Raw genomic sequence first — 26,169 nt, forward strand, 5'->3', positions numbered from 1 at the left:
ATTAAAAATAATATTTGTACACTAAAAATTAATCGCAAATATATTTGTATATAAATATATATGAAATTTAATTTATTTTTAATATGTATTTATATTCCAATATATATTTTATAGCTAATTTTTGTGATTAATTTTAGTGTATATATAGCACTTTTTTCGTAAGTTAAAAATAGCCTACATTTGTATTATCCGAATTTTAGTCATTTATTTGAACTACATGTTATTTTTTTTACCACATGAAGTGAATAAATATAAAATAAATAAGTAAATGACTAAACTAACCATGAGTGTTATTACAACATGAGCATATACGACAAAAAAAATTTCTATCATACGCAGACATGAGCATTTGCATTGTGACGAACGTACACAAGGGATCATCAAAAACGAACGATTCTCACGTATAACCATATTTCATTTCTCACCCTGCCACCACTAACATATTCATATCTAACCATTTTTCGCATATATAGTCTCTCATCGTCTCCCTCACACACACACTGTGCTGCATTTTTTATTCTCTCATCATCTCCCTCTCTCATACACTGTGCTGTATTTTTCATTCTCTCATCGTCTCCCTCTTTCTCTCACACACATACTGTGTAAGCAGCATTTTTCATTTCCAACCATTTTTTGTACAATGGTATTTCATCATCTCCCCCTCTCACACGCACTGTGTTACTCAAGAAATTATGAACTCTAGCGAACCATATACTAGACAAGGGGACGTACCGTACTCACATTGCGTCCAAAAAGATAGAACACTATTTTCAGAGACACTGAAGTCGGTAGAACAAGATAAACAAACCCAGTATGTAAGCTGCATTTTTCATTTTTCTCTAGTCGTGGATCTCTGATAATTTTGATCTCAGTATGCTGTATCAAGTGAGTGACTATGTAACTGACGTTCTTTATAGTACAATGCATAAATTTAGAAAATATTTTTTTTATTATTAAAATTTGATAATTTTATGTATGACTATATTTTTTTAAAAAAGTAAAAAAAATTTAGAGCTTTAATTTTTTTTTTACATTTTCTAAAATATTTATTTAAATATTATCAAAAAATTTTATATTTAATAGATGACCTATTTGCTAAATATAAAACTTTTTTATTACTTAAAAAAATATAATATTTATGAATTATTTTTGTTGTATTTTTAATTCATTTAAAGACTGTTTTATTGATAATATTTTTAAGTGACATTTTATAATAAAAATATATTTTAGAGTGAAATTATTAACACCATATTGTATTTTTTTATTTCAATTAATATTTTTTATATTATACGATATTATTTTTATTAAATAATTTATTTTGATTAAGAATAAGAACTAAAACTATTATATTTATTTTTTTCATTTGATTCAAGGATCAATCTCAAAATCAAGTAGTTCGTTCATCTCTCAAATCGTCAGATCACTCTTATAAATATATTTTACGACTTGCGTTTTTCAACTTGGGATTTGCATAATAACTGTATAAATATATAATTTATTGTGTAACACCAATGTTTTTCTATTAAAAATAATAGTTGTACACTAAAATTAATCACAAATATACTTGTATATAAATATATGTGGAATTTAATTTATTTTTATTATGTATTTATATTCCAATATATACTTTATAGCTAACTTTTGTGATTAATTTTAGTGTACATATAACACTTTTTTCATAGGTTAAAAAATAGCTTACATTTGTATTATCCGAATTTTAGTCATTTATTTAAACTACATGTTATTTTTTTTACCACATGAAGTGGATAAATATAAAATAAATAAGTAAATGACTAAACTAACCATGAGCGTTATTACAACATGAGTGGTATACGACAAAATTTTTTTTCTAACATACGCAGACATGAGCGTTTACATTGTGACGAACGTACATAAGGGATCATCAGAAACGTACGGTTCTCACGTATAACCATATTTCATTTCTCACCATGCCACCACTAACATATTCATATCTAACCATTTTTCGCACAGTTATCTCTCATCGCCTTCCTCTCTCTCACACACACTGAAAGCTGCATTTTTTAATTTCAACCATTTTTCTCACAGTGGTCTCTCATTGTCTCCCTCTCTCTCAAATACACTGTGTAAGTTGCATTCTTCATTTCCAACCATTTTTCGCACAGTGATCTCTCATCGTATCCCTCTCTCTCACAGTGTAAGCTGCATTTTTCATTTCCAACCATTTTTCGCACAGTGGTCTCTCATCGTCTCCCTCTCCCTCACATGCACACACTGTGTAAGCTGCATTTTTCATTTCCAACCATTTTTCGCACAGTGGTCTCTCATCGTCTCCCTCTCTCTCACACACATACTGTGTAAGCTGCATTCTTCATTTTCAACTATTTTTCGCACAGTGGTCTCTCATCGTCTCCCCCTCTCTCTCTCTCTCACACACACTGTGTAAGCTGCATTTTTCATTTCCAACCATTTTTTGCACTGTGGTCTCTCATCGTCTCCCTCTCTCTCACACACATACTGTGTAATAACCTGAATTCTTCATTTCCAACCATTTTTCGCACAGTGGTCTCTCATCGTCTCCCTCTCTCTCACATGCACACACTGTGTAAGCTGCATTTTTCATTTCCAACCATTTTTTGCACAGTGGTCTCTCATCGTCTCCCTCTCTCTCACACATATTGTGTAAGCTGTATTCTTCATTTTCAACCATTTTTCGCACAGTGGTCTCTCATCGTCTCCCTCTCTCTCTCTCTCTCTCTCTCACATACACTGTGTAAGCTACATTTTTCATTTCCAACTATTTTTCGCATTGTGGTCTCTCATCGTCTCCCTCTCTCTCATACACATACTGTGTAATAACCTGCATTCTTCATTTCCAACTATTTTTCGCACAGTGGTCTCTCATTGTGTCCCTTTCACACACACACACACACACTGTGTAAGCTGCATTTTTTATTTCTAACCATTTTTCGCACAGTGGTCTCTCATCGTCTCCCTCTCTCTCACACACACACACTGTGTAAGCTGCATTCTTCATTTCCAACCATTTTTCGCATAGTGGTCTCTCATCGTCTCCCTCTCTCTCTCTCTCACACACACACACACACACACACTGTGTAAGCTGCATTTTTTATTTCCAACCATTTTTCGCACAGTGGTCTCTCATCGTCTCCCTCTCTCTCACGCACTCACTGTGTAAGCTGCATTCTTCATTTTTAACCATTTTTTGCACAGTGGTCTCTCATCGTCTCCCTCTCACACACACACACACTGTGTAAGTTGCATTCTACATTTCCAACTATTTTTTGCACAGTGGTCCCTCATCGTCTCCCTCTCTATCACACACACTGTGTAAGCTTCCATTCTTCATTTCCAAACATTTTTCGCACAGCGATGTCTCATCGTCTCCCTCTCTCTCACACACACTGTGTAAGCTGCATTCTTCATTTCCAACCATTTTTCGCACAGTGGTCTCTCGTCGTCTCCCCCCTCTCTCTCACACACCGTGTAAGCTGCATTTTTCATTTCCAACCATTTTTCGCACAGTGGTCTCTCATCGTCTCCCTTTCTCTCTCTCTCTCACACACACACACTGTATAAGCTGCATTTTTTATTTCTAACTATTTTTTGCACAGTGGTCTCTCATTGTCTACCTCTCTCTCTCACACACTGTGTAAGCTGCATTTTTCATTTCCAACCATTTTTCGCACAGTAGTCTCTCGTCGCCTCCCTCTCTTTTACACACACTGTGTAAGCTGCATTATTTATTTTCAACCATTTTTTGCACAATGGTCTCTCATAATCTCCCCCTCTCTCTCTCACACACACAGTATAAGCTGTATTTTTTGTTTCCAACAATTTTTTACACGGTGGTCTCTCAGCGTCTCCCCCTCTCACACACACACACACACATTTTGTAAGCTGCATTTTTTATTCCTAAAGATGAATAAAGTGAGTGACTATGAAACTGACGTTCTTTATAGTACAATGCATAAATTAAAAAAATATTTTTTTATTATTATTAAAATTTGATAATTTTATGAATGACTATATTTTTTTAAAAAGTAAAAAAATTTAGAGCTTTAAATTTTTTTTACATTTTCTAAATTATTTATTTGAATATTGTCAAAAAAAATTATATTTAATAGATAACTGATTTACTAAATATGAAATTTTTTTGTTACTTAAAAAAATATAATATTTATGAATTATTTTTGTTGTATTTTTAAATCATTTAAAGACTGTTTTGTCGATGATATTTTTGAAAATATATTTTAGAGTAAAATTATTAACATTATATTATATTTTTTACTTCAATTAATATTTTTTAGTTCTTATTCTTATATTAATTGGTATAAGAATAAGAACTAAAACTATTTTTTTCATTTGATTCCAGGATCAATCTGAAAATGAAGTAGTTCGTTCATCTCTCGAATCGTCACATCACTTTTATCAGATGGCTACGTCAAACCAACTACTGGTATGTTAAAATTTTTTAGAATGTTAGAACGAATCAGTTTAAGATTTGGTTTATCAGTCGGTTTGAGCTAATTTTAACAACTATATTCTAAGGCATGTCATCACAAATGTAGATAATTTTTTATATCCACGCCATAAGCACTCTCTAAAAGATATTAAATATTTTTAGTGGTAAATATTAATTTGTTTCGTAAATACGAAAGAGAATAGTAATAGTCCTTTCCTCTCTAAATACCATAGAATAACACTTTTAATTTCTTTTTTCAATTTTAGTTTTAATTTTTTATTGCTTTTCTGTATTTTAAGTTAATTAGTTTGGTCATATTTATTTGAAAGTACCAAAAATAAGAATAAAAACTAAAACTATTATATTTTTTGTTTCATTTGATTTTAGGATGATGTAGTTTATTTATCTTCTATTATCGTTAGATTATCATAAGTTCATAACTTGGATGCCAGATATTGTTCTATTGGAGATTGCTACAGTAACTTTTTAGAGGGAATACTTACTTAAACTATCCAAATTTTATATTTTAAACTATAGCAGGAGCAGGGATCCGTGTTACGTACAGGCATGAATAAAATAACTACATGCAATTATCCTCTATGCAAAGTTAATTGATGAATATAAATGATCTAGCTTTAAATAAAAAAATTACATTCCATGGCGTAACAATCACTGAATTATATAGTGCAAGAATTACCTTCACCATTAAAATATAAAGAACATAAAATCATAAAACATTATTAAAAACCTCTCTGAAGATAATAAAGTATAATATTACTCCCTAGACAATCTTCTTTTGGATTTAATTCGAAACAGAGCAAATGTAATAATAAATAGTATTCACATTATTTGTTAGACTAACAATGGTTTATTAAGGAGATGATATATCATATATAATACAGTAATAAAAAGAATAATATATTTATAAATAAATATATGCAACCATGAAACACATCATGTAAGTTATGTTCATAGTTAATTACTATAATAGAAAGAAAATTGTAAAAAGAAAATAGAAACTAAAAAATTTATCACAAAATAAACAAGGGTCACTCTCCGATACAGATAAATTGATATAGATATACAGAGATTTTTTTGCTTCACTACCAGATCGACACGTGGCTCTGGCAGATGGAAGTTGGTACATGTATTGGCAGGGCTTGTCGGGCGTGGATGGTAGCTATGGTTGAGCCAAGGCTGTCCATGTAAATGTTAGCTGTTGGACATCTGGAGTGAGCTTTGGCAGCAATAAATTAGATATCCCAAGTCCGAACAGATGAATTGGACCTCAAATATTTTGCATTTTGTTAACGGGATAGGAAAAAAATTAAAAACCCATGTTTCACAGTAGCAATAGAGCCTCAATAACTTTTATGTCTTGAAAAAAAAAAAGAAGGAAAGAAACCTATTTTCTTAATGCTTTGGGCAATTTATTTGACTTGAAAATATCTTTTTTGTCTAAGTTGACTTCAAGCTAGTTTAGGTAGATATATATTAAAGCTGTATCATTGGATAATGAAAAATGATACTATACTAATAAGGTAAGTGTTATTAATTTGTTTCGTTGAAAAAAAAAATAAAAGGGCAATTTACATAAATAAAATGATTGAATGAAACCTTTACGCAAATACAACATTGACAAACTCCAGACGCAAATGCAACAAACGTAATTGTATGTAATCCGTGACACCCTCTAGTGGAATCCAAATGCACGTAATCTGCTACACCCTGTCACGGATTACGTTGAGAACTAAGTACTCATGTGTAGCGGTTTATGATCAAATGGTTCTGAAGCCTATTCCGCTAGAGGGTGTAGCAGATTATGAAGAGAGTGGAAGCTTGGAAGATGCCTATATACACCCAGCGAGTTGTGTAGAGTGTCATTTTTATTCATTCATAACTTGAGGAATGGAGAGTGATGTGAGCTTTTTGGTGTTAGTGCACTCTTCGGGAAAAATAAAAAAGAGTAAGAAGTACGGTGTGAAGTTTACAGATAGAGAACCGCTGAGTGTTTTCATCAGGTCGTCTGATACACTGTTGGATCTGAAGAGCAGTATATTGTAGAAGTTGGGCGCGGGTGGCACAAAGTGGGTGAAGAAGCTGTTCTATAAGATTCCTATTGCGGTTGTGTCAACGAGCGTGCAATATGAAACATTCGTGTTACGATCAGATGAAGATATGCAGGTGTTGTTTCATTATCGTCGGAGTTTCCTGGAAGTGAAGATACACGAGTTGTTTGCAAAGTTGGAACATGGGATCGATAGTTCTGGGGCATCCGCACCAAACCCTCAGTCCACCACGATGGAGGGTGCCTCCACCTCTATGCCCGTCGTTGCACCTGAGTGTTTGTTGGAGTATCGGCCAGCTGGTCCAATTGGGGTATTCACCTCAACTCATCCATCTCCAGATGTAGGATGTGAGGGGGAACCGGATCGGGTTGAAAATGCGATGCTAGAAGATGATTCCGACGAAGAGCCTGCTGACTTTGGAGGGGACAGCGATGATGAAATTATGACAAACCCAGCAAAACAGAAGGTGGTAGCACAGATATACGAGGACTGGGAAGAGTCATATGCCGAGCTACCTCGTTGGATACTTGGTGTGTAGTCTACCATGGAGGGGACAGTAGCCTTGTTGAAGACGTCTCCGGTTCGGGTCGGTGATGACGTGGATGACTCAACCATGTACTTTCATCGTCTTTTCTGGACGTTTCCTCCTTGTGTTGAATCTTTCCGACATTGCAAGCCATTGGTCAGCATAGACGGTACTCATCTGTATGGCAAGTATGGAGGGACTTTGCTCTTGGCCATCGCTCAAGATGGGAATTCTAACATCTTGCCTATTGGTTTCAGTCTCGTGGAGAGGAAAATGCCGAGTCGTGGTCTTTCTTCTTGACCAACCTATGCCAACATGTGACTCCGCAATAACGGATACTGGTCATCTCAGATAGGCACAATAGCATCAAGGCTGCACTAGGGAACCCTAACAATGGGTGGTTACCCCCTCATGCGTACCGAGCATTTTGTATTCAGCATGTTGCAGCTAACTTCACACTCAGTTTCAAGGGCACGGATGCAAAGCGCTTGCTTATGAACGCTGCTTATGCGAAGACTGTGGTAGAGTTTCACTATTGGTTTGATATAATGCGGACTAAGAATCCGTCAATGTGTGAATGGGCAAACATAATAGAATACAATAAGTGGACTCAGCACCAGGATGGTAGCAGACGATTCGGTCATATGACGACCAATATATCTGAGTGTGTTAATTCTGTTCTGAAGGGTACACGGAATCTTCCGGTTACCGCCCTTGTGAAGTCCACATATGGTCGGCTAGCGGAGTTGTTTGTGATTCATGGTCAGACGACAGAGGCTCAGTTGGCCAGCGGTGCCAAGTTTTGCCAGTCTTTTATGAAGGCGATGGAGCGCAACTTGAGAGACTCCAGGTGCTTCACTGTCACCCTGTTCGGCAGACACCAGTCTGAGTACACTGTTGCCGAGACAACACCGACCGGGAGTTTTCACTTGGGACGTACCGAGTTTTCCTTCAGGATCGTACATGCGACTGTTGATACTTTCAGGCTCTCTATTATCCATGTTGCCATGCGATTACAAGTTGTGCCCAATCACGGCTTAACTGGTCTATCTATTTTGATGAAGTCTACACCATGCAGAAGGTGTTCAGGGTGTATCAGATGGGTTTTGTGCCGCTAATACCAAAGGAACTTTGGCCACCTTATGACGGTCCGACAGTTATTCCGGATCCTAGCTTGAGGCATTGTCGTGATGGGCGACCGAGGTCTACCAGAATCCGAAACAACATGGATGAGGTCGACCCTTACCGACCAAAGCGATGCGGGCTTTGCAGATAGCCTGGGCACACGCATAGATCTTGCCCCCAGAGAGGCTCCACCGTTGCTGGTAGTTCGTAGGACTTCTAGTTTTTTGAATTTTATTTTCTCATGTAACAATTTACGTTTTCGGGTGTTAGTGTTAGTGCCTTTGGTGTGTTAGTGTTAGTGTTAGTTCCTACCTATTTGTATGACTTATGACATTTTTATTTCCTTTAACTCTTAATCGTTGTATGACTATTATATTTGTATGACTTATGTAGTAATTTAATCTGTGTTAGTGTTAATGCCTGGTGGCTATTATATTTCTACGGCTTACTGCTTATGAAGAGTATATTTGTATAACTTCGTACATTTTGTATCACGAGTAACTAGTATTCATGAATATGTTCCCAAGCTTCCATTCTCTTCATAATCCACTACACCCTCTAACGGAATAGGCTTCAGCAAACCACTACAGGGTGTAGCGGATGCATTTAGATTCTGTTAGAGGGTGTCGCGGATTACATACAGTTGCGTTTGTTGCATTTGCGTCTGGAGTATGCCAATGTCGTATTTGCGTAAATGTTTCCTTGAATCATTTTATTTATGTAAATTATCCTTATAAAAATTTATTAATTATAGACATCGTATATATGAAATTATGAGTACAAAATTGTGCATATTATTAATATAAAATTATGGATGTTATGTGTATAAATTTATGAATGTTATGAGTAAATTTATTAATTGAATAAATTAATTTAAGAATTTGATATTTTTTTAAATTCAATTATGATAAAATTTAAAAATATCTGTGTTAACTTTATAGTTATTTATGCAATAACTAAAAAATGATATGTGTATAGATGTAATTGTGGATGTTATGTATATAAACGTATGAATGTTATATGTGTATGAACTTACTTAGTACAATATAATTATAAATGCACATAAAAACACAAAAAAAAAAAATTTAAATCGGTTTATTACCATACCTCATCAAAGCTAGTGTGGTTTTTTATATTCTCGAAAATTGATTGACTGACAACAATCTCGTCGGGTGAGTCCATCTGTTGTTCAAATTCTTCAGCATCTTCTACCATAAGTACCGTATTAAGGTCGAATTCAAGTGCCATATTATTTGCAATGATAAAGATGACTTCTTATAAAATTCCTTGACCTATTCTAATTGTGCTTGCAATGGTATTAGAGTTGTGAATTTTGAATGAAAATAATTGAATTAACGGAAACAAAATATATTAGGGTAGCTTTCAGATTTTGTATCTCTCCATTGAATGATGATAAATGACTTAACAAAAACAGAAAATCAATTACAATTAATTCATTTAATACAAATTATCATTACCATTTTTTTATAGTTATTATTAGTCTTTATTGTATTTTTAAATATAAAAATCAAATTATAAAAGAAAATATTAAGTATTGATTATAAGAATACATAATAGTAAGGAATACGATATTATAATTAATATCATTAATAAGTAGGACTGATAAGAATATGATAAGTAAATTGATAGGAGAGTAAGATAAAAAATTAAAACTGTTTTTAAGTTATATAAATAAAATAAATTATAAAAAATTTTGACTAATTATGATTGAAAAGTTTTTGTTACCAAACTTTTTCTATATTCTAATATTTTCACTTCATATCATTCTTTCTTAGTCTCCGTTTAGAAATAGATAACAACGAGGGGATTGAATTTATTTATAAAATCTCATGGATTTACATCATAACTAAACTTAAATTTCTCTATTCTTAAGAAAGATTTTGTTAAAATTGAAATAATTTGATGTTAAGCATTCTGGTCAATTGGTCTGGTCAACTATACTCAAATTTCTCCATTTTTAAAGGAATAAGTTAAAAATTGAAATGACTTTATGTCACACCACCCTAACCACTTGGACAGTTGTGCCGGCTAACTGTAGCTTTTAATGTTATTAAAATTTTGTGTTGTAAATAAAGACTAAAAATATAAAGTTAGACCATTATATTAATTTTTAAATAAAATTAATTCATATTTTATGTCATTAATTCCAAACACAATAATTTGTTTTTAATTCAACTCATTTCAAATAAAATAAAATCAATATTTATTTCAAACACATTGTTAGTTTGCATTTTTGGAATAATTTCACAAGATAAGCAACACAATGAGTTCTACCAACACCCAACATGACCATCTTATGTGAATTTGATCAAAGTTGATCGAATCTCTTGCAAGTTCGGTCCTAATAGAAACTGAACTAGATTGATAATAAATGGACCATTTTCTGTCAAATTGATAAATTTTGATCAAGTACATGAACATAATAATATTAGTGTTGAGAGATTTTTAACTTACATATAGAAAGGGTTGAGAGATTCTCAACTTACGGATAATAAGGTTAGGGTTGATGAGTTGTTAACTTGCACGTTCGTTTTATGCTATGTTGTAATCCAACTATGAAAGTTGAACAATAGCGTATTTAGATTGTTAATGTGATTTATTGACAATGTAGATTTATTTATTTGAAAAGTATAAAGTCTTCCCTTTAAGAATATCTTATTGTGAAGTGACTTGACTTCATATAATTTGGTGAGAACATCCCAATTTTTTTGTTGTCCTTTTTTTCTGCTACACTTGACAATACTGAATCATCTAGTATCAAGTGTAAGTTTGCAACGATATTGTCTCCTTCTTTCTTTCACGCAATTGTCTTTTCTCATAATTATTTTTATTTTTAATTTTCATAAGAAAAAATTATTTCTGCTGCATTTCATAATTTCATACTTTTTTAGACAGTAACTCATAATGAAAGAAAAAATTAGTAATCAGTAACTTTTGGCTCTGATACCACTCAAACAAATGACGCAATAAAATATAGAGTGAATACCCGGTCCGGTCCCTGACAATTTTTGCGAAAGACAACGAGGCCCCTAGGGAAAAAAACTACATTCCAGCCCCTGAATTTTTTTTTGCGAGACAAATTAGCCCCTACATCAATAATTTATTTTTGGGGTTAACGGAACGTGAATACGTGGCAAGTTAAGATGGTGATGTGTCCATTATGTGCCAGCTTGGATTGGCATATTAATGAATCACCCAACCCGGTCCCTGACAATTTTTTGAAAATATAATTTCGTGTTTTATCTGCACTTCACAGAACATGATGAGCCCTAAACGCCTCTTCCTCCTTCCTTCTTGTGTAGAACCCTAACTGTCTACCATCATGAGCCATAAAGATCATTCGTCGGAAACTAGGAGTCGCAACCTGCGTGGTTATAGTGTTGGCGAAGAGAGTAAGTGCTGCACCTTTTCTTCTGGAAGAGTTGGGCAGCCAAGAAAGAAGAAATTCATATCTCTAAAATATCACTGTGGGTCCTATGCAATTCTCTTTCAATCTTGCACAGAACTTAATCCGAATAGGTTCTTCTTGGGATGTCCTAATTACAATGTAAGTATTGATTTTTTTGTATATTTCTTAAATTTGAAAAATATATGTAATTTTTTTTAACAATAAAAATTTTTTATTTCCAGGCACCCATCCCACATTGCAAGTATTTCAAGTGACTAGATGTATTAGTTCACGAAAATATGGACGAGGACATTACTTCTAACAATGCTATTTTAATGGAAAGGAGATTGAAGGAGGTAGAACATAGAATGAAGGAGTTAGAGATGGAATTGAATTTGAAAAATCAAAACGAAATTGGATCTCAAGGTGGTAGATATTACTTCAGATGTTTTAGGCTTATAATTTTGGGTATAATTAGTATCATAATTGCTGTAGTCTTTAGGACATGTCCTAAGTAATTCTCATAATCTTAGCTATGACATTTTGTGATAATTATGTTGCATTGTAATGCTTTCAAGATGTAACTGAATCTGTGTAATATTATGTTTTATGTTAATGAATTCGTAATCACTTTAATCTGAGATGATATTGTATTGAAAGAAATTAAATTATATTACAAATGTGTAATCACATATTTTGATGGATGAAGATTTAAAAATTTGGGCATGCAATGCTTGTAAGCTAAATATATGTTTCATCAAACTAAAAAAAGTCTGTACAATATGATTTTCATATGTGCTATATGATAATAAAGATGGAGCTATAAACACAATCCAAAATAGTTCCATAATCTATTATAATAAACTTAGCACCAAAGTATGATTGTTTTTGCTGTGCAATAGCAAAATAATATATCTCTAAATTGCCGGTTGTCTAACTTATATACCAGCGAATTCATTTACAACTATTAAGGAACCAAAAGATAATTAATTGAGTTCATAAGATACATATGACTCTTCACTTATAGACCAACAAAATTCATAGTCTTCACTTGGTGCTTTTAATCCATTAATGAATCTTCTCAAGTGTTAGTTGGAGGCCTAAAACCAAGTGTTGGCATGAAGGTAAACAAGCTACCGGATGCCCCTGAGGTAGCTGGTCCAAGTGGCTCTAAATGGTTTTGAGTGGGTGGTACACGAAATTGTAAATCATACTTTTCACAATTCGTACCACTAACCAGCAAGTACACTGGGTCGTCCAAGTAATACCTTACGTGAGTAAGGGTCGATCCCACAGAGATTGTTGGCTTGAAGCAAGTTATGGTTATCTTGTAACTCTTAGTCAGGATATCAATTATAATTATCAGTTGACTTGCAAATGAACAAGAGAGCATGGATTAAATAATACTTATTATGCAGTAATGGAGAATATGTTGGAGTTGGAGATGCTTTGTCTTCTGAATCTCTGCTTTCCCCCTGTCTTCTTCTTCACGCACGCAAGGTTCCTCCTATGGCAAGCTGTGTGTTGGTGGATCATCGTTGTCAATGGCTACCATCCGTCCTCTCAGTGAAAATGGTCCAGGTGCGCTGTCACCGTACGACTAATCATCTGTCGGTTCTCACTCATGCTGGAATAGGATCCATTAATTCTTTTGCGTCTGTCATTACGCCCAACCCTTGTGAATTTGAAGCTCGTCACAGTCATTTAATCCCTGAATCCTACTCGGAATACCACAGACAAGGTTTAGACTTTCCGGATTCTCAAGAATGCTGCCAATGGATTCTAGTTTATACCACGAAGATTCTGATTAAGGAATCCATGAGATACTCATTCAATCGAAGGTAGAACGGAGGTGGTTGTTGATGAGCGGATAATTTATACGCTTTTTGGCATTGTTTTTAGTATGTTTTTAGTAGAATCTAGTTACTTTTAGGGATGTTTTCATTAGTTTTTATGTTAAATTCACATTTCTGGACTTTACTATGAGTTTGTGTGTTTTTTTGTGATTTCAGGTATTTTCTGGCTGAAATTGAGGGACTTGAGCAAAAATCAGATTCAGAGGTTGAAGAAGGACTGCTGATGCTGTTGGATTCTGACCTCCCTGCACTCAAAGTGGATTTGCATGAGCTACAGAACTCAAAATGGCGCACTTCTAATTGCGTTGGAAAGTAGACATCCAGGGCTTTCCAGCAATATATAATAGTCCATACTTTGGCCGAGTTTAGACGACGTAAAAGGGCGTTGAATGCCAGTTCTACGCTGCTGTCTGGAGTTAAACGCCAGAAACACGTCACAAGCCAGAGTTGAACGCCAGAAATACGTTACAAACTGGCGTTCAACTCCAAGATTGACCTCTACACGTGTAACATTCAAGCTCAGCCCAAGCACACACTAAGTGGGCCCCGGAAGTGGATTTATGCATCAATTACTTACTTCTGTAAACCCTAGTAACTAGTTTAGTATAAATAGGACTTTTTACTATTGTATTAGACATCTTTGATCAGTTTTATGCTATCTTAGACTTTCATGGGGGCTGGCCATTCGGCCATGCCTGAACCATTATCACTTATGTATTTTCATACGGTAGAGTTTCTGCACTCCATAGATTAAGGTGTGGAGCTCTGCTGTTCCTCAAAGATTAATGCAAAGTACTACTGTTTTTCTATTTAATTCAACTTATTCCGCTTCTAAGATATTCATTCGCACTTCAACCTGAATGTGATGAACGTGACAATCATCATCATTCCCCCATGAACGCGTGCCTGACAACCACTTCCGTTCCACCTTAGATTGAATGAGTATCTCTTGGATCTCTTAATCAGAATCTTCGTGGTATAAGCTAGATTGATGGCGGCATTCATGAGAGTCCGGAAAGTCTAAACCTTGTCTGTGGTATTCCGAGTAGGACTCTGGGATTGAATGACTGTGACGAACTTTAAACTCGCGAGTGCTGGGCGTAGTGACAGACGCAAAAGGAGGGTGAATCCTATTCCAGTATGATCGAGAACCTCAGATGATTAGCCGTGCTGTGACAGAGCATGTGGACCATTTTCACAAGAGGATGGGATGCAGCCATTGACAAGGGTGATGCCTCCAGACGATTAGCCATGCAGTGACAGCGCATCAGACCATTTTCCAGAGAGGATTAAAAGTAGCCATTGACAACGGTGATGCCCTTACATAAAGCCAGCCATGGAAAGGAGTAAGACTAATTGGATGAAGACAGCAGGAAAGCAGAGGTTCAGAGGAACGAAAGCATCTCTATACGCTTATCTGAAATTCTAACCAATGAATTACATAAGTATTTCTATCCTTATTTTCTATCTATTTATTATTTATGTTCGAAAACTCCATAACTATTTTATATCTGCCTAACTGAGATTTACAAGGTGACCATAGCTTGCTTCATACCAACAATCTCCGTGGGATCGACCCTTACTCACGTAAGGTTTATTACTTGGACGACCCAGTGCACTTGCTGGTTAGTTGTATCGAAGTTGTGAATGAAAAACGATTTATTAAGACGTGCGTACAGAGTTTCTGGCGCCGTTGCCTGAGATCACAATTTCGTGCACCAAGTTTTTGGTGCCGTTGCTGGGGATTGTTCGAGTTTGGACAACTGACGGTTCATCTTGTTGCTTAGATTGGGTAATTTTCTTCTTATTTTCAAAAAGTTTTCAAAAAAATTTTTCAAAAATCTTTCAAAAATTTTCTCCTTTGTTTTAAAAAAAAAATTAAAAAAAAATGTTTTCAAAAAAATATATTTTTCTTCAGAATTTTTAAGAATGAATTCTAGTGTTTCATGATGATTTGTTGAATCTTGGCTGGCTGTGAAGCCATGTCCAAATTCCTTTGGACTGAGGATTCAACTAATCACTTCAATGCATGTAATAGCATACTAAAGCTTGGCTGGCTATTAAGCCATGCCTAACCCTCAGATTGGAGCTTTAGACTAAAGAGCACAAGATTCCTGGAATTCATATTAAAAATTTTGGAATCCTTATTTTTCTTTTTCACACTAATTTTCGAAAAATACAAAAAAAATAATTAGAAAATCATAAAAATAAAAAAAATCATAAAAATCAAAAATACTTCATGTTTCTTGTTTGAGTCTTGAGTCAAGTTGAAAGTTTGGTGTCAATTGCATATTCATCTTGCATTTTACGAAAAATTCATGCATTCATAGTGTTCTTCATGATCTTCAAGTTGTTCTTGGTAAGTCTTCTTGTTTGATCTTGATGTTTTCATGTTTTGTGTCTTTTCTTGTTTTTCATATGCATTCTTGCATTTATAGTGTCTATACATGAAAAATTTTTAAGTTTGGTGTCTTGCATGTTTTCTTTGCATTAAAAATTTTTCAAAAATAAGTTCTTGATGTTCATCTTGACATTCAAAGTGTTCTTGGTGTTCATCTTGGCATTCATAGCATTCTTGCATGTATTCATTGTTTTGATCCAAAATTTTCATGCATTGAGTCTTTTTCATGTTTTTCCCTCTCATCATTAAAAATTCAAAAATAAAAAAAAAATATCTTTCCCTTTTTCACTCATAAATTTCGAAAATTTGAGTTAACTTTTTCAAAACTTTTTAAAATCTAGTTGTTTTTATGAGTCAAATCAAATTTTCAATTTAAAAATCTTATCTTTTTCAAAATCTTTTTCAAAAATCAAATCTTTTTCATTTTTCTTATTTATTTTCGAAAATTTTAAAAATATTTTTCAAAAATCTTTTTCTTATCTTTATCTCCTAATTCTCGAAAATAACATCATCAATTAATGTTTTGATTCAAAAATTTCAAGTTTGTTACTTGCTTGTTAAGAAAGATCCAAACTTTGAGTTCTAGAATCATATCTTGTGATTTCTTGTGAATCAAGTCATTAATTGTGATTTTAAAAATCAAATCTTTTTCAAAACTAATTTTAATCATATCTTTTCAAAACTCATTGACATGGTTGCTAATAACCAGTTCATGTACACTTCTGAGAGGAATCCTGTGAGTAATGGGACGCCTATAAAGAAGGGAGTTCTTGAAATTGATACTCTGAATGCCATATTGGCTCAGAATAAAATATTGACTCAGCAAGTCAATATGATTTCTCAGAGTCTGAATGGAATGCAAGCTGCATCCAACAGTACTCAAGAGGCATCTTCTGAAGAAGAAGCTTATGATCCTGAAAACCCTGCAATAGCAGAGGTGAATTACATGGGTGAACCTTATGGAAACACCTATAATCCCTCATGGAGAAATCACCCAAATCTCTCATGGAAGCATCAACAAAAGCCTCAACAAGGCTTTAATAATGGTGGAAGAAATAGGTTTAACAATAGTAAACCTTTTCCATCATCCACTCAGCAACAGACAGAGAACTCTGAATAAAATACCTCTAATTTATCAAACTTAGTCTCTGATCTATCTAAGGCCACTGTAAGTTTCATGAATGAAACAAGGTCCTCCATTAGAAATTTGGAGGCACAAGTGGGCCAGCTGAGTAAAAGGATCACTGAAATCCCTCCTAGTACTCTCCCAAGCAATACAGAAGAAAATCCAAAAGGAGAGTGCAAGGCCATTGACATTGTCAACACGGCCGAACCTGGAGAGGAAGGGGAGGACGTAAATCCCAGTGAGGAAGACCTCCTGGGACGTCCAGTGATCAATAAGGAGTTTCCCTTTGAGGAACCAAAGGAATCTGAGACTCATCTAGAGACCATAGAGATTCCATTGAACCTCCTTATGCCCTTCATGAGCTCTGACGAGTATTCATCTTCTGAAGAAAATGAGGATGTTACTGAAGAGCAAGTTGCCAAGTACCTTGGTGCAATCATGAAGCTGAATGCCAAATTATTTGGTATTGAGACTTGGGAGGATGAACCTCCCTTGTTCACCAATGAACTAAGTGATCTAGATCAACTGACATTGCCTCAGAAGAAACAGGATCCTGGAAAGTTCGTAATACCTTGTACCATAGGCAACATGATCTTTGAAAAGGCTCTATGTGACCTTGGTTCAGGGATAAACCTCATGCCCCTCTCTGTAATAGAGAAACTGGAAATCTTTGGGGTGCAAGCTACTAAAATCTCATTAGAGATGGTAGACAATTCAAGAAAACAGGCTTATGGACAAGTAGAGGACGTGTTAGTAAAGGTTGAAGGCCTTTACATCCCTGCTGATTTCATAATCCTTGATACTGGGAAGGATGAGGATGAATCCATTATCCTTGGAAGAACTTTCCTAGCCACAGCAAGAGTTGTGATTGATGTTGACAGAGGTGAATTAGTCCTTCAATTGAATGAGGACTCCCTTGTGTTTACAACTCAAGGTTACCCTTCTGTAAACATGAAAAAGAGGCACAGTAAGCTTCTCTCAAGACAGAGTCAACCAGAGCCCCCACAGTCAAACTCTAAGTTTGTGTTAGGAGGCCACAACCAAACTCTAAGTTTGATGTTGAACTCCCATATCCAAACTCTAAGTTTGGTGTTGGGAAGTCTCAACAATGCTCTGAACATCTGTGAGGCTCCATGAGAGCCCACTGTCAAGCTATTGACATTAAAGAAGCACTTGTTGGGAGGCAACCCAATTTTTATTTATCTAATTTTATTTTTCTTGTTCTTTCATGTTTTATTAGGTTCATGATCATGTGGAGTGGTGCGCAGAAATTGTGATTACACTTTGAGTATGTAAAATTCATCACTCTTTCTTTCCCTGGTAATGGCGCCAAAAATATTATGCCAATACCATGGTTCACAACTTCGCACAACTAACCAGCAAGTGCACTGGGTCGTCCAAGTAATACCTTACGTGAGTAAGGGTCGAATCCCACGGAGATTGTTGGTATGAAGCAAGCTATGGTCACCTTGTAAATCTCAGTCAGGCGGATATAAAACAGTAATGGGTTTTCGAAAATAAATAGTAGAATAGGGATAGAGATACTTATGTAAATCATTGGTAGGAATTTCAGATAAGCGAATGGAGATGCTTTTCGTTCCTCTGAACCTCTGCTTTCCTGCTGTCTTCATCCAATCAGTCTTACTCCTTTCCATGGCTGGCTTTATGTGATACATCACCATTGTCAATGGCTACTTTCGGTCTTCTCTCGGGAAAATGATCCAAATGCCCTGTCACGGCACGACTAATCGTCTGGAGGCATCACCCTTGTCAATGGTTTCATCTTATCCTCTCAGTGAAAATGGTCAACGCACCCTGTCACGGCACGGCTATTCATCTGTCGGTTCTCGATCATGCTGGAATAGGATTTACTATCCTTTTGCGTCTGTCACTAACGCCCAGCAATCGCGAGTTTGGAGCTCGTCACAGTCATTCATTCATCGAATCCTACTCGGAATACCACAGACAAGGTTTAGACCTTCCGGATTCTCTTGAATGCCGCCATCATTCTAGCTTACACCACGAAGATTCCGATTAAGAGATCTAAGAGATGCTCATTCAATCTAATGTAGAACGGAAGTGGTTGTCAGGCACGCGTTCATAGGGAATGATGATGATTGTCACGTTCATCACATTCAGGTTGAAGTGCGAATGAATATCTTAGAAGCGAAATAAGATGAATTGAATAGAAAACAGTAGTACTTTGCATTAATCTTTGAGGAACAGCAGAGCTCCACACCTTAATCTATGGAGTGTAGAAACTCTACCGTTAAAATTACATAAGTGATAGGTCCAGGCATGGCCGAATGGCCAGCCCCTCTGATCTAAGAACCAGGCGTCCAAAGATGACTAATACAATAGTAAAAGGTCCTATTTATAATAGATTAGCTACTAGGGTTTACAGAAGTAAGTAATTGATGCATAAATCCACTTCCGAGGCCCACTTGGTGTGTGCTTGGGCTGAGCTTTGAGTGTTGCACGTGTAGAGGTCCTTCTTGGAGTTGAATGCCAGCTTTTGTGCCAGTTTGGGCGTTCAACTCTGGTTTTGGATCCTTTTCTGGCGCTGGACGCCAGATTTGGGCAGAAAACTGGCGTTGAATGCCAGTTTGCGTCATCTATTCTTGGCCAAAGTATAAACTATTATACATTGCTGGAAAGCCCTGGATGTCTACTTTCCAACGCAATTAAAAGCGCGCCAATTCGAGTTATGTAGCTCCAGAAAATCCACTTTGAGTGCAGGGAGGTCAGAATCCAACAACATCAGCAGTCCTTCTTTAACCTCTGAATCTGATTTTTGCTCAAGTCCCTCAATTTCAGTCAGAAAATATCTGAAATCACAGAAAAACACACAAACTCATAGTAAAGTCCAAAAATGTGAATTTAACATAAAAACTAATGAAAACATCCCTAAAAGTAACTAGATCCTACTAAAAACAAACTAAAAACAATGCCAAAAAGCGTATAAATTATCCGCTCATCACAACACCAAACTTAAATTGTTGCTTGTCCCCAAGCAACTGAAAATCAAATAGGATAAAAAGAAGAGAATATACTATAAATTCCAAACTATCAATGAAACATGGCTTCAATCATATGAGCGGGACTTGTAGCTTTTTGCCTCTTGAATAGTTTTGGCATCTCACTTTATCCATTGAGGTTCAGAATGATTGGCATCTATAGGAACTCAGAGTTCAGATAGTGTTATTGATTCTCCTAGTTCAGTATGATGATTCTTGAACACAGCTTCTTTATGAGTCTTGGCCGTGGCCCTAAGCACTTTGTTTTCCAGTATTACCACCGGATACATAAATGCCACAGACACAGAATTGGGTGAACCTTTTCAGATTGTGACTCAGCTTTGCTAAAGTCCCCAATTAGAGGTGTCCAGGGTTCTTAAGCACACTCTTCTTTTGCTTTGGACCTTGACTTTAACCGCTCAGTCTCAAGTTTCCACTTGACACCTTCATGCCACAAGCACATGGTTAGGGACAGCTTGGTTTAGCCGCTTAGGCCAGGATTTTATTCCTTTAGGCCCTCCTATCCATTGATGCTCAAAGCCTTGGGATCCTTTTTATTTGTCCTTGCCTTTTGGTTTTAAGGGTTATTGGCTTTTTGCTCTTGCCTCTTGGTTTTAAGAGCTTTTGGCTTTTTCTGCTTGCTTTTTCTTTTTCTTTCTATTTTTTTTCGCCTAATTTTTTTTCTGCAAGCTTTGTTCTTTGCTGCTTTTTCTTGCTTCAAGAATCATTTTTATGATTTTTCAGATTATCAAATAACATGTCTCCTAGTCATCATTCTTTCAAGAGCCAACATATTTAACATTCTTAAACAACAACTTCAAAAGACATATGCACTGTTCAAGCATACATTCAGAAAACAAGAAGCATTGTCACCACATCAATATAATTAAGCTAAGTTCAAGGATAAATTCGAAACTCATGTACTTCTTGTTCTTTTGAATTAAAACATTTTTCATTTAAGAGAGGTGATGGATTCATAGGACATTTATAACTTTAAGACAAAGTTACTAACTACTAATGATCATGTAATGAAGACACAAACATAGATAAGCACATAGCATAGAAAATGAAAAACAGAAGAAATAAGAGCAAGGAATGAATCCACCTTAGTGATGGTGGCGTTTCCTTCTTGAGGAACCAATGATGTCCTTGAGCTCTTCTATGTCTCTTCCTTGTCTTTGTTGCTCCTCCCTCATTGCTTTTTGATTTTCTCTAATTTCATGAAGGATGATGGAGTGCTCTTGATGTTCCACCCTTAATTGTCCCATGTTGGAACTTAATTCTCCTAGGGAGGTGTTGATTTGCTCCCAAAAATTCTGTGGAGGCAAGTGCATTCCCTGAGGTATTTCAGGGATCTCTTGATTTGTAGCCACATGTTCTACCACTGAGCTATAGATCCTTTACAAAATTGTTTTACCACACCAAACTTAGTATGTTGCTCGCCCTCGAGCAAAAGAAGAAGGAATAGATGAAGAAGAAGATATGGAGGAGATGGAGGGATGTGTGTATGGATGTGAGTGGTGAATGGAAAACAGAAGGGATGGTCCTGAATGGAGAGAGAGAGGGTGAGGTGGGTGGGGATCCTGTGGGATTCACAGATCCTGAGATGATCATGTGGTGTCCACAGATCCGGAGGTGTCAAGGATTTACATCCCTGCACCCATTAGGCATGTAAAATGCCCTTGCACACAACTTTGGGCGTTTAGCGCCAGGTTGGTGCCCATTTTGGGCGTTCAACGCCCATTTGCTGCCATTTCTGGCGTTGAACGCCAGAACCATGCTTGTTCTGGGCGTTCAGCGCCAGGATGCTGCCCATTTTGGGCGTTCAGCGCCAGAACCATGCTCTGTTCTGGCGTTTGAACGCCAGACAGATGCTCCTCCAGGGTGTGATTTTTCTTCTGCTGTTTTTGATTCCGTTTTTGATTTTTTTTTTTTGTTTATTTTGTGACTCCACATGATCATGAACCTATAAAGACATATAACTAAGAAAAATATAGTTAGATAAATAAAAATTGGGTTGCCTCCCAACAAGCGCTTCTTTAATGTCAATAGCTTGACAGTGGGCTCTCATGGAGCCTCACAGATGTGCAGAGCTTTGTTGAGACTCTCCAACACCAAACTTAGAGTTTGGATATGGGAGTTCAATACCAAACTTAGAGTTTGGTTGTGGCCTCCCAACACCAAACTTAGAGTTTGACTGTGGGGGCTTTGTTTGACTCTGCTTTGAGAGAAGCTTTTTATGCTTCCTCTTCATGGGTGCAGAGAGAGATCCTTGAGTTGTAAACACAAGTTTGTCCTCATTCAATTGAAGGATTAATTCTCCTCTGTCCACATCAATCACAACTCTTGCTGTGGCTAGGAAAGGTCTTCCTAGGATGATGGATTCATCCTCTTCCTTTCCAGTGTCCAGGACTATGAAATCAGCAGGGATGTAAAGGCCTTTAACCTTTACTAACACGTCCTCTACTTGTCCATAAGCCTATTTTCTTGAATTGTTTGCCATCTCTAGTGAGATTTTAGCAGCTTGCACCCCATAGATTCCCAGTTTCTCTATTACAGAGAGGGGCATGAGGTTTATCCCTGAACCAAGGTCACCCAGAGCCTTAAAGATCATGGTGCCTATGGTACAATGTATTATGAACTTTCCAGGATCCTGTCTCTTCTGAGGCAATGTTAGTTGATCCAGATCACTTAGTTCATTAGTGAACAAGGGAGATTCATCTTCCCAAGTCTCAATACCAAACAATTTGGCATTCAGCTTCATGATTGCACCAAGAAACTTGGCAGTTTGCTCTTCAGTAACATCCTTATTCTCTTCAGAAGAGGAATACTCATCAGAGCTCATGAAGGGCATAAGGAGGTTCAATGGAATCTCTATGGTCTCTAGATGAGCCTCAGAGTCCTTTGGTTCCTCAGAGGGAAGCTCCTTATTGATCACTGGACGTCCCAGGAGGTCTTCCTCCTTGGGATTCACGTCCTCTCCTTCCCTTACAGGTTCGGCCATGATGCTTATGTCAATGGCCTTGCACTCTCCTTTTGGATTCTCTTCTGTATTGCTTGGGAGAGTACTAGGAGGGATTTCAGTGATTCTTTTACTCAGCTGGCCCACTTGTGCTTCCAAATTTCTAATGGAAGACCTTGTTTCATTCATGAAACTCACAGTGGCCTTAGATAGATCAGAGACTAAAATTGCTAAGCTAGATGGATTCTGCTCAGAATTCTCTGTCTGTTGCTGAGTGGATGATGGAAAAGGTTTATTATTGTTGAACCTGTTTCTTCCACCATTATTAAAGCCTTGTTGAGGCCTTTGATCCTTCCATGGGAGATTTGGATGATTTCTCCTTGATGGATTATAGGTGTTTCCATAAGGTTCACCTAAGTAATTCACCTCTGCTATTGCAGGGTTTTCAGGATCATAAGCTTCTTCTTCATAAGAAGCCTCTTGAGTACTGTTGGATGCAGCTTGCATTCCATTCAGACTTTGAGAAATCATATTGACTTGCTGAGTCAATATTTTGTTCTGAGCCAATATGGCATTCAGAGTATCAACTTCAAGAACTCCCTTCTTCATAGGCGTCCCATTACTCATAGGATTCCTCTCAGAAGTGTACATATACTGGTTATTAGCAACCATGTCAATGAGTTCTTGAGCTTCTGCAGGTGTTTTCTTTAGGTGAATGGATCCACCTGCAGAAGTATCCAATGACATCTTTGATAACTCAGACAAACCATCATAGAATATATCCAGGATGGTCCATTCTGAAAGCATGTCAGAGGGACACTTTTTGGTCAACTGTTTGTATCTTTCCCAAGCTTCATAGAGGGATTCACCATCTTTTTGTTTGAAGGTTTGAACATCCACTCTAAGCTTGCTCAGCTTTTGAGGAGGAAAGAACTTGGCTAAGAAAGCCGTGACCAGCTTATCCCAAGAGTTCAGGCTATCTTTGGGTTGAGAGTCCAACCACACTCTAGCTCTGTCTCTTACAGCAAAAGGGAAAAGCATGAGCCTGTAGACTTCAGGATCTACTCCATTAGTCTTAACAGTATCACAGATCTGCAAGAATTCAGTTAAGAACTGAAAAGGATCTTCAGATGGAAGTCCATGAAACTTGCAGTTCTGCTGCATCAGAGAAACTAATTGAGGTTTCAGCTCAAAATTGTTTGCTCCAATGGCAGGAATGGAGATGCTTCTTCCATGTAAATTAGAATTAGGTGCAGTAAAGTCACCAAGCATTCTCCTTGCATTATTATTTTCAGCTGCCATCTTCTTTTCCTGTTTGATAATTTCTGACAGGTGCTTGCTGGTTTGTTGTAATTCAGCTTCTCTTAGTTTCCTCTTCAGAGTCCTTTCAGGTTCTGGATCTGCTTCAACAAGAATATTCTTGTCCTTGCTCCTGCTCATATGACAAAGAAGAGGGCACAGAAAAATAATAATAATAGAGATCCTTTTTTTTTGAGTAAGGGAGAGATGTTAGTAGATGAATAAATTAATAGAAGGAGATGAGAGAGAAGGTGAATTTTCGAAAATTATTTTTGAAAAAGGAGTTAGTGATTTTCGAAAATAGTTTTTGAAAAAGGTTAGTAATTTTCGAAAATTAAAATTTAAAAATTGAAATAATTAGTAAATTAAAAAGAAATTTTGAAAAAGAGGGAAGATATTTTCGAAAATGAGAGAGAGAGAATTAGTTAGGTGGTTTTGAAAAAGATAAGAAACAAACAAAAAGTTAGTTAGTTGGTTGAAACAAATTTTGAAAAGATAAGAAGTTAGGAAGTTAGAAAAGATATTTTGAAATCAAATTTTTTTGAAAAAGATAAGATAAGAAGATATTTTTGAAAAGATATGATTGAAATTAGTTTTGAAAAAGATTTGATTTTTTTTTTAAAATCACAATTAAGGACTTGATTCACAAGAAATCACAAGATATGATTCTAGAACTTAAAGTTTGAATCTTTCTTAACAAGTAAGTAACAAACTTGAAATTTTTGAATCAAAGCATTAATTGGTGATGTTATTTTCGAAAATTTGATATAAAAATAAGAAAAATATTTTTGAAAAATGTTTTTAGAATTTTCGAAAATAACTAAGAAAATTGAAAAAGATTTTGAAAAAGATAAGATTTTTAAGTTGAAAATTTGATTTGACTCATGAAAACAACTAGATTTTAAAAATTTTTGAGAAAGTCAAATCTAAATTTTCGAATTTTTAAGAGAGAAAAAGGTAATGATATTTTTTTGATTTTTGAATTTTTATAATGAGAGAAAAAACATGAAAATTATGCAATGCATGAAATTTTTAGATCAAAACAATGAATGCATGCAAGAATGCTATGAATGTCAAGATGAACACCAAGAACACTATGAAGATCATGATGAACATCAAGAACACATTTTTGAAAATTTTTTAATGCAAAGAAAACATGCAAGACACCAAACTTAGAATTCTTTAATGCTTAGACACTAAGAATTCAAGAATGCATATGAAAAACAAGAAGAGACACAAAACATGCAAATGCAAAGATCAAACAAGAAGACTTACCAAGAACAACTTGAAGATCATGAAGAACACTATGAATGCATGAATTTTCGAAAAATACAAGATGCACATGCAATTGACACCAAACTTATAACATGACTCAAGACTCAAACAAGAACACAAAAATATTTTTGATTTTTATGATTTTCTAATTTTTTTTGGATTTTTATTTTATATTTTTCGAAAATTATTTAGAAAAGAGAAAAATAAGGATTCAAAATTTTTAATATGAATTCCAGGAATCTTATGCTCTAAAGCTCCAATCAAAGGGTCAGGCATGGCTTAATAGCCAGCCAATCTTTAGTATGTAACTCAGACATGACACGTCTAACATGCCCTACAATCGTCTTAGACATGGCTTTACAGCCAGCCATGCTTCATGAAACACTAGAATTCATTATTAAAAATTCTGAAGAAAAATAGAGTTTTGAAAACATTTTTTTTTAAATTATTTTCGAAAACAAAGGAGAAATTTTTGAAAGATTTTTGAAAACAAAACAAAAAGAAAATTACCTAATCTGAGCAACAAGATGAACCGTCAGTTGTCCAAACTCGAACAATCCCCGGCAACGGCGCCAAAAACTTGGTGCGCAGAAATTGTGATTACACTTTGAGTATGTAAAATTCATCACTCTTTCTTTC

The 26,169-nt window shown here is 35.7% G+C and overlaps 1 long non-coding RNA gene and 1 other non-coding gene across 3 annotated transcripts in view; both read left to right on the forward strand.

The window, feature by feature from the left end:
* Positions 1-12,095, forward strand: part of LOC148579692 (uncharacterized) — a 35,660-nt gene extending 23,565 nt beyond the window's left edge. The window contains exons 2-4 of one of the 2 annotated variants that reach the window (XR_015880995.1): positions 4,339-4,459; positions 11,509-11,753; positions 11,837-12,095. This is a non-coding gene — a long non-coding RNA (uncharacterized LOC148579692). The remainder of the gene's footprint in view (positions 1-4,338; positions 4,460-11,508; positions 11,754-11,836) is intronic. The other variant, XR_015880997.1, reaches the window with a different exon arrangement.
* An 11,662-nt stretch (positions 12,096-23,757) lies between these two features.
* On the forward strand, positions 23,758-23,865 carry LOC148579694 (small nucleolar RNA R71). Its single transcript, XR_015896379.1, has one exon. It is a non-coding gene; the product is annotated as a small nucleolar RNA R71 (small nucleolar RNA).
* The last annotated feature ends 2,304 nt before the right edge of the window (positions 23,866-26,169 follow it).

Source organism: Arachis ipaensis, chromosome B10 (genome assembly GCF_059453495.1).
Source record: "Arachis ipaensis isolate K30076 ecotype BB chromosome B10, ASM5945349v1, whole genome shotgun sequence".
NCBI classification, from domain to species: Eukaryota; Viridiplantae; Streptophyta; class Magnoliopsida; order Fabales; family Fabaceae; genus Arachis; species Arachis ipaensis.